This window comes from Amblyraja radiata, chromosome 1 (assembly GCF_010909765.2).
Source record: "Amblyraja radiata isolate CabotCenter1 chromosome 1, sAmbRad1.1.pri, whole genome shotgun sequence".
Taxonomy (NCBI): domain Eukaryota; kingdom Metazoa; phylum Chordata; class Chondrichthyes; order Rajiformes; family Rajidae; genus Amblyraja; species Amblyraja radiata.
The window spans coordinates 11,711,828-11,725,583 of NC_045956.1; the positions used below are offsets into that span (position 1 = coordinate 11,711,828).

Consider the following 13,756-nt stretch of genomic DNA (forward strand, 5'->3'; position numbering starts at 1 on the left):
ATAGTAACTCAGCAGGTCAGGTAGCATCTCTGGAGAAAATGAATAGGTGACGTTTCAGGTCGAGACCCTTCTTTTGTTTTTCTTCATGTTCTCTCAATTCTCTTTCTTTTTATTTTATGCCCATGACATCTAGTCCTTGACCAATTTATCAAAGGAACAGTATCCCATTATCTATTCTCTGCAGACCCATCATCCCTTATATTCACCAAGTTTCCTTCTCCGCCTTTTCCGTACAGAAAACACTCTTAGCCCTTCTAATATAAATCTAGCCTCTAATCCAGGAATCATTCTCATAAATCTTTATGGACCCTCTCTTGCCTTCCTATAATGTGGTGATTAGAACTGAATGCAACACTGCAGTTGAGGCCAGATCAGTGTTTTATTAAAGTTTACTTCCCTACATTTAAACTCCATCTGTCTATTGATAAAACCCATAAATGAGAATGCCTTGAAAACCACTTCCTCAACCTGCTTTGCCACTTTCAATTAATACTCAACACATATACTTGCATCCCTGTACTTAGGGCAGTATCGCATATCCCAACCTGAAATGTCGCCTATCCATGTCCTCCAGAGATGCCGCCTGACCCACTGAATTATTCCAGTAGTTTGTGTTTTACTCCTGAATCCTAAATTGCCCACCCTCTATCATCCTACTGAAATGCATCAGGTCATATTTCTATGCACACATTATAACTCAGCTCCCAAGTGTTTGCTCACTCACCCAATCTGTTCATTCCACCAATCTGTAATCTATCACTGTCCTTCCCACAGTTTACCATAGTGCCTGGTTTTGTATCATCTACAATTTTATAAGTTGTAGCTTGCACGGACAAATCTAGATAATTAATGTCGATCAAAAGTAGAAACATTCTGGAGGCAAATACCACTATTCACCTTCACCCACTCCGAGAAACAACCGTTTATCACAATCCTGTGTTTTCCGTTACTTGGCAAACTTCATATCTATGCTATAAATTCCATGTAGTCCAACTTTGCTAAATTGCCTACTATGTGGCACTATATCCTATGCTTCTGAAAACCCATGTACACTACTCTGACTGCATTATTCTCATTGAACCTAAATGTTACCTCATTTAAGTACAGCTAGTGCAAAAGAGAAAATAAACAGAGTGCTGAACATAGTGTTATAGTTATGGAGAATGCAGATTTAAGAAAATGTGCAAAGATCTCAATGAGATAGATTGGAAGATTGGGAATACATCCTTAACATATGAGATGTCCGGCCAAGAGTCTGAAACAGCGTAGCAGAAGTCATTCTTGAATCTGGTGTTAAGTGCTTTCAAGCTTTTGATTCTTTTACCTGACAGGAGAGGGGATGCAAATGGTCCTTGATAATATTGGCTGCTTTCCTGAGTGAAGTATAGATGGATTTGATAGAGATGTGGAAGGGAGAGTCCACAACTCTGCAGTTTCTTGCAATCTTGGGCAGAGCAGTTGCCAAATCAAGCTGTGCATCCCAATCCGATGGTTTTTAGGGTGCATCTGTAGAAATTGGTAAGTCATTGGGGAATGTCCTTAGCCTTCAGAGAAAGTAGTATTGGTGTGCTTTCTTGACCTTATCATTTCTGGGTTTATTGAATGACTATCTTTAAGTTCTAAAAGAATAGTTCCATATTGAGACGAGGTATTCTTCAAACTAGAAATCAAGCAGAAATGTTCAAGTGACTCAGGAAGATGACACATGAAAGTTGACAATTCAAAAATATTCTTGCTATCTGAAAGCAATTCATTAGGCGTGTTATATAATTTAACCAGGTGTTATAACATATTTGTCCTATTTTCCCAAGGAAAAAAATGACTGCTGTATCATTGCCGTCCACTTTGCCTGTCTCCTTTAATTGTTATTAATGAACCACTCAAACCTTAACCAGTTTTGCTTCTACGCAAGCTCGCTGCTAAAGTGCAACACCCTCTTTGCTCAGTGCTATCGCTTTTACAGTATCAGGAATTGTTATGCTTAGAACTATCTGCAAGAGGTTTGAATGGCTATTCATAGAAACATAGAAAATAGGTGCAGGAGTAGGCCATTCGGCCCTTCGAGACTGCACCGCCATTCAATATGATCATGATTGATCATCCAACTCAGTATCCTGTACCTGCCTTCTCTCCATACCCCCTGATCCCTTTAGCCACAAGGGCCACATTTAACTCCCTCTTAAATATAGCCAATGAACTGGCCTCAACTACCTTCTGTGGCAGAGAATTCCAGAGATTCACCACTCTCTGGGTGAAAAATGTTTTCCTCATCTCGGTCCTAAAAGATTTCCCCCTTATCCTTAAACTGTGACCCCTTGTTCTGGACTTCCCCAACATCGGGAACAATCTTCCTGCATCTAGCCTGTCCAACCCCTTAAGAATTTTGTAAGTTTCTATAAGATCCCCCCTCAATCTTCTAAATTCTAGCAAGTACAAGCCGAGTCTATCCAGTCTTTCTTCATATGAAAGTCCTGACATCCCAGGAATCAGTCTGGTGAACCTTCTCTGTACTCCCTCTATGGCAAGAATGTCTTTCCTCAGATTAGGAGCCCAAAACTGTACGCAATACTCCAGATGTGGTCTCACCAAGACCCTGTACAACTCCAGTAGAACCTCCCTGCTTCTATACTCAAATCCTTTTGCTATGAATGCTAACATACCATTCGCTTTCTTCACTGCCTGCTGCACCTGCATGCCTACTTTTAATGGTCTGGAATAACCTACCTGACCTCCCGGTGGCTCAGCACTTCAACTCCCCCTCCCATTCCCAATCCGACCTCTCTGTCCTGGGTCTCCTCCATTGCCAGAGTGAGCAACAGCGGAAATTGGAGGAACAGCACCTCATATTCCGTCTGGGGTCCTTGCGTCCTTATGGCATCAACATTGAATTCTCCCAATTTGGCTAGCCCGTGCTTTCTCCTCCCCTTCCTTCACCCTCCAGCTGTCTCCTCCCACCCTCCCATCCGCCCGCCCTCGGGCTCCTCCTCCTCCTCCCTTTTTCCTTCTTTCTTTCCCCACCCCCCCATCAGTCTGAAGAAGGGTTTCGGCCCGAAACGTCGCCTATTTCCTTCGCTCCATAGATGCTGCTGCACCCGCTGAGTTTCCCCAGCAATTTTGTGTACCTTGCCTACTTTTAATGACTGGTGTACCATGACACCCAGGTCTCGTTGCATCTCCCCTTTTCCTAATCGGCCACCATTCAGATAATAGTCTACTTTCCTGTTTTTGTCACCAAAGTGGATAACCTCACATCTATCCACATTATACTGCATCTGCCATGCATTTGCCCACTCACCCAGCCTATCCAAGTCACCTTGCAGCCTCCTAGACCCCAGCTTCGTGTCGTCCGCAAACTTGGAAATGTTGCATTCAATACCCTCGTCCAAATCATTAATATATATTGTAAATAGCTGGGGTCCCAGCACTGAGCCTTGCAGTACCCCACTACTCACTGCCTGCCATTGTGAAAAGGACCCGTTTATTCCTACTCTTTGCTTCCTGTCTGCCAGCCAGATCTCTACCCACATCAATACTGAACCCCCAATACCGTGTGCTTTAAGTTTGTATACTAATCTCTTATGTGGGACATTGTCGAAAGCCTTCTGAAAGTCCAGATACAACACATCCACTGGTTCTACTTCCTGTACATGGCAAATGGAATCCTGATCTGACTTGCTAGAAAGCTGAATTTTATTTTTGACCTGTTTTTCGACAGCCATATTGAAACAATATATTTTCATCCATAGATTATCCATTTAATTTTATAACCTGCCATCTTGGTCCACCCTTTTCCAGAGAAACTCCTCAGCATGCTCAATATTTCCTGATGGATTAATTGGATCAGACGTTAATTGCCTCAACTAGAAGAAGCCATGAGAGAGTAATCAAAGGGCGACACAGTGACGCAGAGGTAGAGTTGCTGCCTTACAGTGCCAGAGTCCCAGGTTCGATCCTGACTACAGGTGCGGTCTGTACAGAGTTTGCACATTCTCCCTGTGACCACTTGGGTTTTCTCCAGGTGCTCCAGTTTCCTCCCACATTCCAAAGACGTGCAAGTTTGTAGGTTAATTGGCTTCTGTAAATTGTCCCTAGTGTAGAACAGAACTAATATATAGGTTGTAATGAGGTGACGCAAACACATATAAAGATACAACACATGTTTATTAAATCTACTTACAGCAAGGATCTGCAGACATTACATTTCCTAGCTGCTACTCATACTAACTAGCGTAGGCAAGCTCTTGATAATATAAAGCACATACTGGGCGGAGTCACTACTAACAAGCACTATAATTGGCTAGGTACACAAAAAAGCTGGAGAAACTCAGCGGGTGCAGCAGCATCTATGGAGCGAAGGAAATAGGCAACGTTTCAGGCCGAAACCCTTCTTCAGACTATAATTGGCTAGTATGAAATAGCCAATCTACATGGATGATCACTGGTCGACACAAAATCAGTGGGCCGAAGGGCCTGTTTCCACGATGTACCTCTAAAAACGAAATTAAAAATTTGATTTGTTTACCTACAGTGATTGTGCTTTTTTCACCCCCCAATGTTAGCCCGCTCTGTGCATCATCTCAGGGTAGATGCACGAAGGAAATGGGGCTAAGTTTTAAATACTGAGATGTCATCAAAATTCAACCTGAAACATCAACCCTATGCCTGAGTGAAAGTTGGTGGCATGAGGGGATAGAGGGTGAGACCATCAGATATTCCCATCAGAGGAAATCAGATGTGAACCAGTTTCAGGACCAGAATAGATTCCATTAATAGGTTTCTAATTTATCCCTCTGGTTTTCTTGGGGGCCTAAAGCACATGTTTGAGCCTCACAGGGAAGCATTTGGTGTCACACGTTCCCTTGACTTAAGGAAGGCAACGTGAACTTTCTATCTTCTGAACAGCTGCTTTGGCTTCACTCGCACCCAATCCCAACTATCCTCTATCAAATGACTCCATACCCAACCCCACTGCCTTCTAAACCTCCACTAGATTTTCTCCAGAAGTACAAAATCCTTTCAGTTGTGTGAAAATCAGAACTGTACGATGCAGGCAGAATACCATATAAATTTAAGAATAAGGGGCAAGCCATTTAGAACGGAGATGAGGAAACACTTTTTCTCACAGAGAGTTGCGAGTCTGTGGAATTCTCCGCCTCAGAGGGCGGTGAAAGCCGGTTCTCTGGATACTTTCAAGAGAGAGCTAGATAGGTCTCTTAAAGATAGTGGAGTCGGGGGATGTGGGGAGAAGGCAGGAACGGGGTACTGATTGGGGATGATCAGCCATGATCCATTGAATGGCGGTGCTGGCTCGAAGGGCCGAACGGCCTACTCCTGCACCTATTGTCTATAAATTTAATTACCTTTTGATCTTGTATTGTTACTCTGATAGAAATAAACGCCATTATGTTATTCGCACTTCTGTGCGCTATTACCTTGTATAGTTACCGCTCAGTAATTTGGGGATTAAATCTATTGTTATTCCAATTTTTCACTCTTCCTCTCTATTTAGTATCTCATTGGTCATTGTTTTCCCATGACAGTAAGATCACCTCACTTTTAGTTTTAATTTGCTATCTACCCACCCACATCACCAATCCATCTTCCATGTTATTAGCAAGATGCCCAATTTGATTTCAGCAGAAGATTGACCTCAGGACTATTTCAACAAAGGGTCAACATTGGAAGGAAAAATATTATTCACACAATATACCGTCATCTTGCTTATGTAAACTGCACACATACTCCAGAGCATATCACTATCACTCATTAGGGTCTGAAAAAGGATCTTGACCAGAAATGTCACACATTCCTTCTCTCCAGAGATGCTGACTGTCCCGCTGAGTTGCTCCAGCATTTTATGTCCATCTTTGGTTTACACTAGCATCTGCAGTTCCTTCCAAAACAACAATCTCTACATATAATCTAGGTTTACAACTTCCACAACTTGTTTCATGATTGACAAGACCAGTCATGCACAGCACATACCAAGAATTGTTGTGTGGAATTCAGTGATGGTAAAATACTGGCAGCGTTAATAGCCAGGCTGCTTTTAATAGAAATAGCTACATAACTGAAATGTGTAGGCAAATGTGTAGGCAAGCAGACAAATGGATGACAGGGTGGATGAGAGCGGAAGCGGGTGGATGGAAACCGATCCTTAGATGGTGTGAAAGATGGAGAGCTGAGCACAGAGAAAGTGACAATGGAGAGGTTTGAGAGGGGTGAGAGAAGAGGGAAGGAAAAGTTGGATGAAACTCAGGGAAAGGGGAGAGATGAAAATGGATGGTGGAGATGTGGAAGAAAATGAGCTCTGGGCATCACTCTCGCACGCTTATTCTCCTGCCCACGCCCAGCCATCTCATATGGCTCCTCATGAAAGAAACATGTTCCATCAGCTGGTCTTTGAAATAGAGCATGAAATGAAGTTAACTCTTGAAAGGAGATGTTCAGTGACCTCCATTTTGCTACTGTAGTTTGCAAATTGAATGAATTTGCAAATATCTCCAATTCCAACCTAGAAAGAGCTGAGCACAAATATAAAGATACATAGTCATGGTCTTCTTGGCCGTTACTGGCACTGGCAGTCCAGTCTGAAGTTGTAGCTACAGTTGAACGTCCAGAAGCAGAAAAGACTGCAAAATGTTGTGACCACTGCCCAGTCCATCACTGGCTCTGACCTCCCCACCATCGAATGGATTTATCGGACTCGCTGCCTCAATAAGGCAGCCAACATCACCAGAGACCCACACCATTCTGGCCACACACTCATTTCACCACTGCCATCGAGAAGAAGGTACAGGAGCCTGAAAACTGTAACGTCCAGGTTCAGGAACAGCTTCTTCCCTTCAGCCATCAGGCAATTGAACACAACAACAAACAAAGCCCTGAACTACAACACACTATTATTATTGCACTATAATTGTTTATTTATTGCGTATGTGTGCATCTGTATACACACACACACTGAACTTTTTTTTCCTCTCGTTTATGTACTATGTTTTCATATTCTGTGGTGCTGCAGCAAGTAAGAATTTCATTGTTCTATCTGGGACATATATGACAATAAAACACTCTTGAACTCTTGAAAGGCTTTATGGAAGTGCAATGTCTCTCAAAATGTAATCCACTGAGGCTCAGATTGGCAATTTATCATTCTGGACAATATGGCCTTCAGCTGAGGGGCCTTTTCTCACATCTGCATCTCTCTCATTTTGTTCTCTGCATATTACCTCATTTTATCAGTCAGCTGAAACCATGAAGCTAGCAAAATGCCCATGTCAAAAGACTTCTTGCAAGCATCTATGACTTGAATCAGCCTAATGTACCATGGCATACAAACAGTAAAAACAAACCAAATAGCAACTATCGTGCAGTTGACAATTCCTCTAAACAGTACTAGTAGGGTTCCTTCAGTTGCTGAATGTGCAGATGGATACACACTTCTCATTCCAACTGATAAAACGCAAAAGGTACAGCATGTGAAGAAAATATTATCCCGTCAGCAGCCAGAGTGCCACATTTTTATGCAAAACATCTTCAGGAAAAGATAGTTTAGAGAGACAACAATGAACGGCACTTTATGATTCATAGGTACACCAAGTACTGGGCAGGAATCAGTGAACAAATGTGCTTATCTGGGAAGGTGTTTATCCCCCGCCTATACAATTTTGAAAATTTACATTAATCTAATACAGGAAAATTTAGGTAAATACCGAAAGATCTCGGGTGGTAATTAAAGAAAAAGGAAACAAAATAGGGTTGTTTTTTGGTGTGATCAAGACTGTGGTTATTGAAGGAAAATACTGGGGTGAATAAGGACTATAAAGTGTCATGGGGCGCTGTCCTGTGCACTAGGGGGCGCTGTCCTGTGCACGGCTGCCCTGCCAGCAGCTGTCTGTCTCTTCATCTTTTTATTTTTTATTTTAGTTAGTTAAGTGTTTTGTTTGGAGGCCTAGACTTTTTTTATGTGGGGGGTGGGGGGGGAAACTACCTTTCATGGTCCCTACCTGGTCGGAGAGGCAGCTTTTCTCCGGGCTGCAGCTTTGACCCGTCCTCGCGGCCTACCAGCGGGCCTGGAGCGGCGTTTCCTGTCGGGGACCGCCCAGAACCTCGGCTTCGGCGGCGGCACAGCGCTGGAGCGCTATCGTGGAGCGGGCGATGCCTTGCTTGAGTCGCCGCGCTGGAGCTCCGGTGAGCTGAGACCGCCGGGAACAACATCGCGGAGCTGCGGGCGGCAGCGCTGACCTTAACATCGGGAGCCTGGGATCTCTAGATGAGATAGCCAGTTGTGGAGCTCCAACCGGCGCGGCCTTGTTGGCTTCGGAAGCCGCGGCCTCCAGTGCGGAAGCGGCCGTTCCAGGGTTCCCAGGCCGCTGGGAGGACTCTCCCGACACCGGAGCAACATCACCTGGCGAGAACGGCCTGGAACATCGGGCCTCCGTAGAGGCAACTGTGGAGGCCTCAATGGGCCAGACTATGGGTGAACTGGGGTTGGGGACTGGACTTTGTGCCTTCCCTCATGGTGGGAGCCATTGTGGGGGGATGTTCTATGTGTTTAAGACTCTCATTGGTGTTATGTCTGTATTCTTTTTTTGTGTGCTGCAAAATGGCAAAAAGCATTTCACTTCACTACACCTGGGTGTATGGGAATGTGACTAATAAAATACCTTTGATACCTTTGATACCTTTGATATAGCTATCTGGGATTTTGGTAAAGAATGGATTAGATCTCTGATACGTACTGACAAAATTGAATCTTGATAACATTGAAATATGAAAACTAACACCAAGTAAGGTTAAAGGCTAAGGCCAAGGTAAGTACTGATCCTGTGAGAAACAAGGTTTGCATGGAGCCGACATTCACAAGAGATCTCTGCAACTGTAGAAACTCTGGAAAAATAATGCTTGCTCCATTTCTTCCCCACCCCCCAGTAATTACAATCAGACTTCTGTGACACACTGGAGTAGGTCTTTGAGAGCACAGAGGGACATTAATTCTGTTTATCCATCTTCTAATGGCAAATTAAGAGCAATGTATCGAAAGCCTTGGAAGAAGACACCTGCGCAACCTTTTAGATGATAAATATTGCATGCCAATAGGGAGTTGAGAAGGCAGAATTAACTGAAAGTGAAGTCAAGTGATTCATTTCCATCTGTTCGGTAGACAACTTATAAATTAATGCCACTAATTTCCATTGGATGTTACGACTTTCAGTTTGGGAGTAAGAATACAGTTAATATTCAGTTAATGATAAGCAAGTCACTGTTCAAAATGCAATAAGTACCTAAACTAATTTAAATCATATCACTTCAAAGGTGTAACTGGACAAAAAAATAAATCTTATTTTTGTTCACAATATTCCATCGATCCCACAAATTGTTTAACTTTAATGTAAAATTAAATGAACAAATGCTTATCTGGCAGCAGCTGGTTGACGCTTTACAGATAAATATAACCCTCTTCAGGCTGAAGACCTCAGCTCTGTTCAATTGTACTAATTGCAAATGTCAAGGCTCCAGTATCATAGCAACAATTGCAGCACACTTATTCATAGATTAACATCTTTTAAAGGTGCTGCCTGCTGCGAAATACAACACATTTATTTTCAAACAGGCTAACTCCTTGGTCTTCTTTTTTTAGTCCGCAAATTTAACCTTCATAAAAATAAAAACAAAGCTAAATTTGCTTACTTTTATTTGCAGTTACAAATTTTTGAATTATCACCTGTTACTTAAAGAACTTGGCATTTCATATTCACAGTTTTAAATTGGGTTTTAACTCAGCAGGAACATTTATGAGTCATAATCATTGCTAGTTCTAAGAACTAAGGACTTTTGCAGGTTGTCCTTCAATGCAGCACAGTGATTGCTGCATTTTTGGATGTTTATAATTTAAACCCTGTGCCTGTTTAGGTATATGCTGTACAAAGTATACCACATTATTTATAGAGGAAGAAAAGTCCCTTCTTTCCAAACCATCCATCATTTTTCAAACATAAAAGATTAGACTGTGACTTCAAAACTGATGGTAGCCAAGAGAAAAGTGTATTGTTTATCTAAAGTAGTAGTTGGGATGCAAGGTGGTATTAAACCAAAGACACAAATATGAAGAATACTTATTCCTAATAAGTAAATAAAATGTACTGTAAATTGTGGCTACCGAATTTACGCATTCCAACAAAGTACCAAATTAAATGTATATTAGTAGGTGAATACATTTAAAGTCTCTGCATTCATTTGTATATGGACAGATTTGTGTTTGTGATTGACACTAGACACACTGTGCTTCAGAAAAACATAATACAATGTATTCACGGGAGATAGTTATGCTGATGCAATAACAGCAGATGAGAATGATAGACTAGATACATACACACCTTTCCTGGGGATGTGATCCATTGAAGTTGTGATTATTGTAATTAGTGGCACATCAGATTGCTCAGTATAATTTAAAGTGAGAAGTTTTACAGACGAGAATTCATGGAGAGCAAGTCAATTTATAACTGATGAAATACATCCCTACATACATATAATTCTCTATTTATACATTTAGAAACATAGACAATAGGTGCAGGAGGAGGCTATTCGACCCTTCGAGCCAGCACCGCCATTCATTGTGATCATGGCTGATCATCCCCAATCAATAACCCGTGCCTGCCTTTCATTAGTTTATGTTTTTAAATAATTAGTTCATTGTACAATCGGAATGGCACGGTGGCATAGCGGTAGAGGTACTGCTTTACAGTGCCCGAGACCCGAGTTCGATCCTGACTACGGGTGCTTGTCTGTACGGAGTTTGTCCATTCTCCCTATGACCTGCGTGGGTTTTCTCCAAGATCCTCAGTTTCCTCCCACACTCCAAAGATGTGCAGGTTTGAAGGTTAATCGGCTGGGTATAAATATTTAAAAAATTGTCCCTAGTGCGTGTAGGGTAGTGTTAATGTGCAGGGATCGCTGGTCGGTGCGGACTCAGTGGGCCGAAGGGCCGGTTTCCGCACTGTATCTCTAAACTAAGCTAAAACAATTTATACATGCAAATCATTAACTACACAATTTTATGTCTGAAAATGAATAGATTTTGCAAGTTTAGTATGGTACTATTGGAGGGGAACCAGTGGTGTGTACAGTGTGCAAGAGAATCCCGAGAACCGAGTGACCATTGCAGCCTGACCTTTGTCGTACTGGACACAGCAGTGAGTTGAGCATTTCACCATCTATACATTTTACTAGTTGCAGACACTAACTAGTGAAATGTATAATTCCATTATCTGCATCAGTAAGCAGAAACACCAAGGAGTCTAATATCAGTGAGCATAATCAATCAATATTAAACTGGCCACATGAATATGCCAGATCATTTTCATACATCCATTCAACAGGAAAACCTGCAGTTATGGTCCAATTTTCCTCATGCAATCCTTTGTGCCTGTTTTCCCCCCCATGTCTTAACCTCCCCATTTCTTCCACATTATAATCTCTCAGTGACTCAGTTCTTCACTCAGAGGGAAGGTGTTCTGAACAGCAATAAAGCTTTGAATTATATCACTGCATGAAGATCATCAGTAGTGAGGGGCAACTCTCTGTTCAACAGTCTGCAAGGGGCAAATCGTTACTCTATCAAAATCGAAATCTGAGGAGTTGTTCCTTTATAGCCAGATAACTACACGAGAACTCACTTTTCAGGCTGTAATCAACAATTTCAAAAGGAATTGTGGAATTCAGTCATTCTGGCAGACTGAGACCTGGAGTAAAATGGTCCTGTTGGAAATTCAGGACATTGAATTATAGATGCTGCTGCTTTTGTATCATGTACTATCACTGTAACCCTCCTGGAGCCCAGCACCTGAACCAGGTGTTGATGCAATAACTGCAGATGAGAATGATAAACTAGATACATACACACCTTACCTGGGGATGTGATCCATTGTAGTTGTGATTATTGTAAATAGTGGCACATAATAGTGGGGAAACTGCCTCTCCGAGCTGTAACAGGACAGATCTGGCACAGCATTTAAGGCTCCATTTATTTCAACTAGGATTTTGGTAAATTAATATTTTTATTGATTGTTAAGCTTTTAATGTTCTTAGTAAATTTGAACAATCCTTACATCAATTTTAATAGGTTTATAACATGTTCTAAGATCATCATCATCATTTCTAAACAGTTAAACACCCCATCAGCTTTCATAGCTCTCAACGCCAATCTGGGAGGTTTAAGTGGCAATCACTGAAAACGATTTCTAAAGTTTCCAAATGAAAGGCACTAAAAATAACCAGGCAACAGAGCTGTGAGGGACTTTAGCTTGATGGCAATTTCATTGGCCCATGTTTACTGCAATGTAGAACTGGGAAGAGACAACGTCAGCATTCAATACCTGCTGGTTTGTGACGAATGGAATGATTACTGGGAGAGGGAATAGGTACCACAACAAAAATAAATCAATTCAGGTAAGATCAAAAGTTTGGTAAATTTGGATTTTGCTGAATCTTCTTAAGATAGAGTAGTGTAGCAGAGAAAAGCAAAATGACCAAGGATGAAATTTCAGCTTGGCAACTAGAGCATTTAAATTCTATGAATGATTTGGAAAAAATACAACTGGCTTCAGTAATGATGACCATGAGATTCACTGGATGTACAACTATGAATGCATCTGCTCATGAAAACCCCTTTGGAAAGGTAATCTGCTCTTCTTAAGTGGTCTTTCCAACATGCAACATCGAACCCATGTGGATAACTCTTAAATGGTCTAGCAAACCACTCAATTGCATTATGACCACTAAATTTAAATAGCGAAGGAAAATAAAACTGGATGAATCACCCAATATTGACCTGGGCACCAATTGTAAACACAACAAAATTGCTTTCAATCCAGTCAACCGTGCCAAGTTATTCTCACAAATATCTGAGGATTGATGTCTGAGCTGCGAAAACAACAACTTAAATAGCCATACACACATATCTCACATACAATGTGCCAGGCTCTTCCATCACATTCTTGGGAATGCTTTACTTCAGCAGCAGGTTCAATCCACCAGAGACTGCAGTACAGTAATGTATAGGCAGATGTATACAGTAATGCATAGGCCTTGGAAACGAAGCTAGAATGCTATCAACTCTTACACTGGAATGTATACAACCAACTCCCGCGTTGGAATGTTGTGCCCGAGTGAGCATTTGGGCGTTACAAATCGACAGCATGTATTTCTCACAGACTGCGATAGCTCTATCCCAATCAATCAGTTTCATGCGTTTTATTCGTCACTTGCACATAAAGTGCAAGTGAAATTAATTTGCCAGCAGCGGTACAATGAAAAAAAAAAACACACAAAAACACAACAAAAATTTAACATAAACATCCACCACAGCATTCATCACTGTGGTGGAAGGCACAAAATTTGGTCAGTCCTCCTCCATTTCCCCCGTGGTCGGGACCTCAACCCTCCGCAGTCACCGCTGCGGGCGTCCAGATGTGTAGACAAGGTAAAGTCCAGGTAAGTCCTGAATCGGTGCTTCCCTACCGGAGACCGTGGCTTCAGGTTGGTCTAGGCCGCAGCCGGCGGTCGAAGATCTAAAGTCCCCACTGCGCCGCAGCCAGAAGCACTGCAGCCCGCAGGGCCAGCGGTCGGAGCTCCCCTCCAGGGGTCCCAGGCGAGGGACCCCGCTCCTGATGGCAAGTCCACGCCGCGCCCACGGTAGAAGTTGGCTGCGGGCCGGCGGCAGGAGCTCTTCTCCTCCCGGGTCCCCAACGAGGGATCC

The 13,756-nt window shown here is 42.4% G+C and overlaps 1 protein-coding gene across 6 annotated transcripts in view; it reads right to left on the reverse strand.

Moving 5' to 3' along the window:
- Nucleotides 1-13,756, reverse strand: part of dclk2 (doublecortin like kinase 2) — a 309,866-nt gene that overhangs the window by 263,982 nt on the left and 32,128 nt on the right. The window lies entirely within an intron of this gene.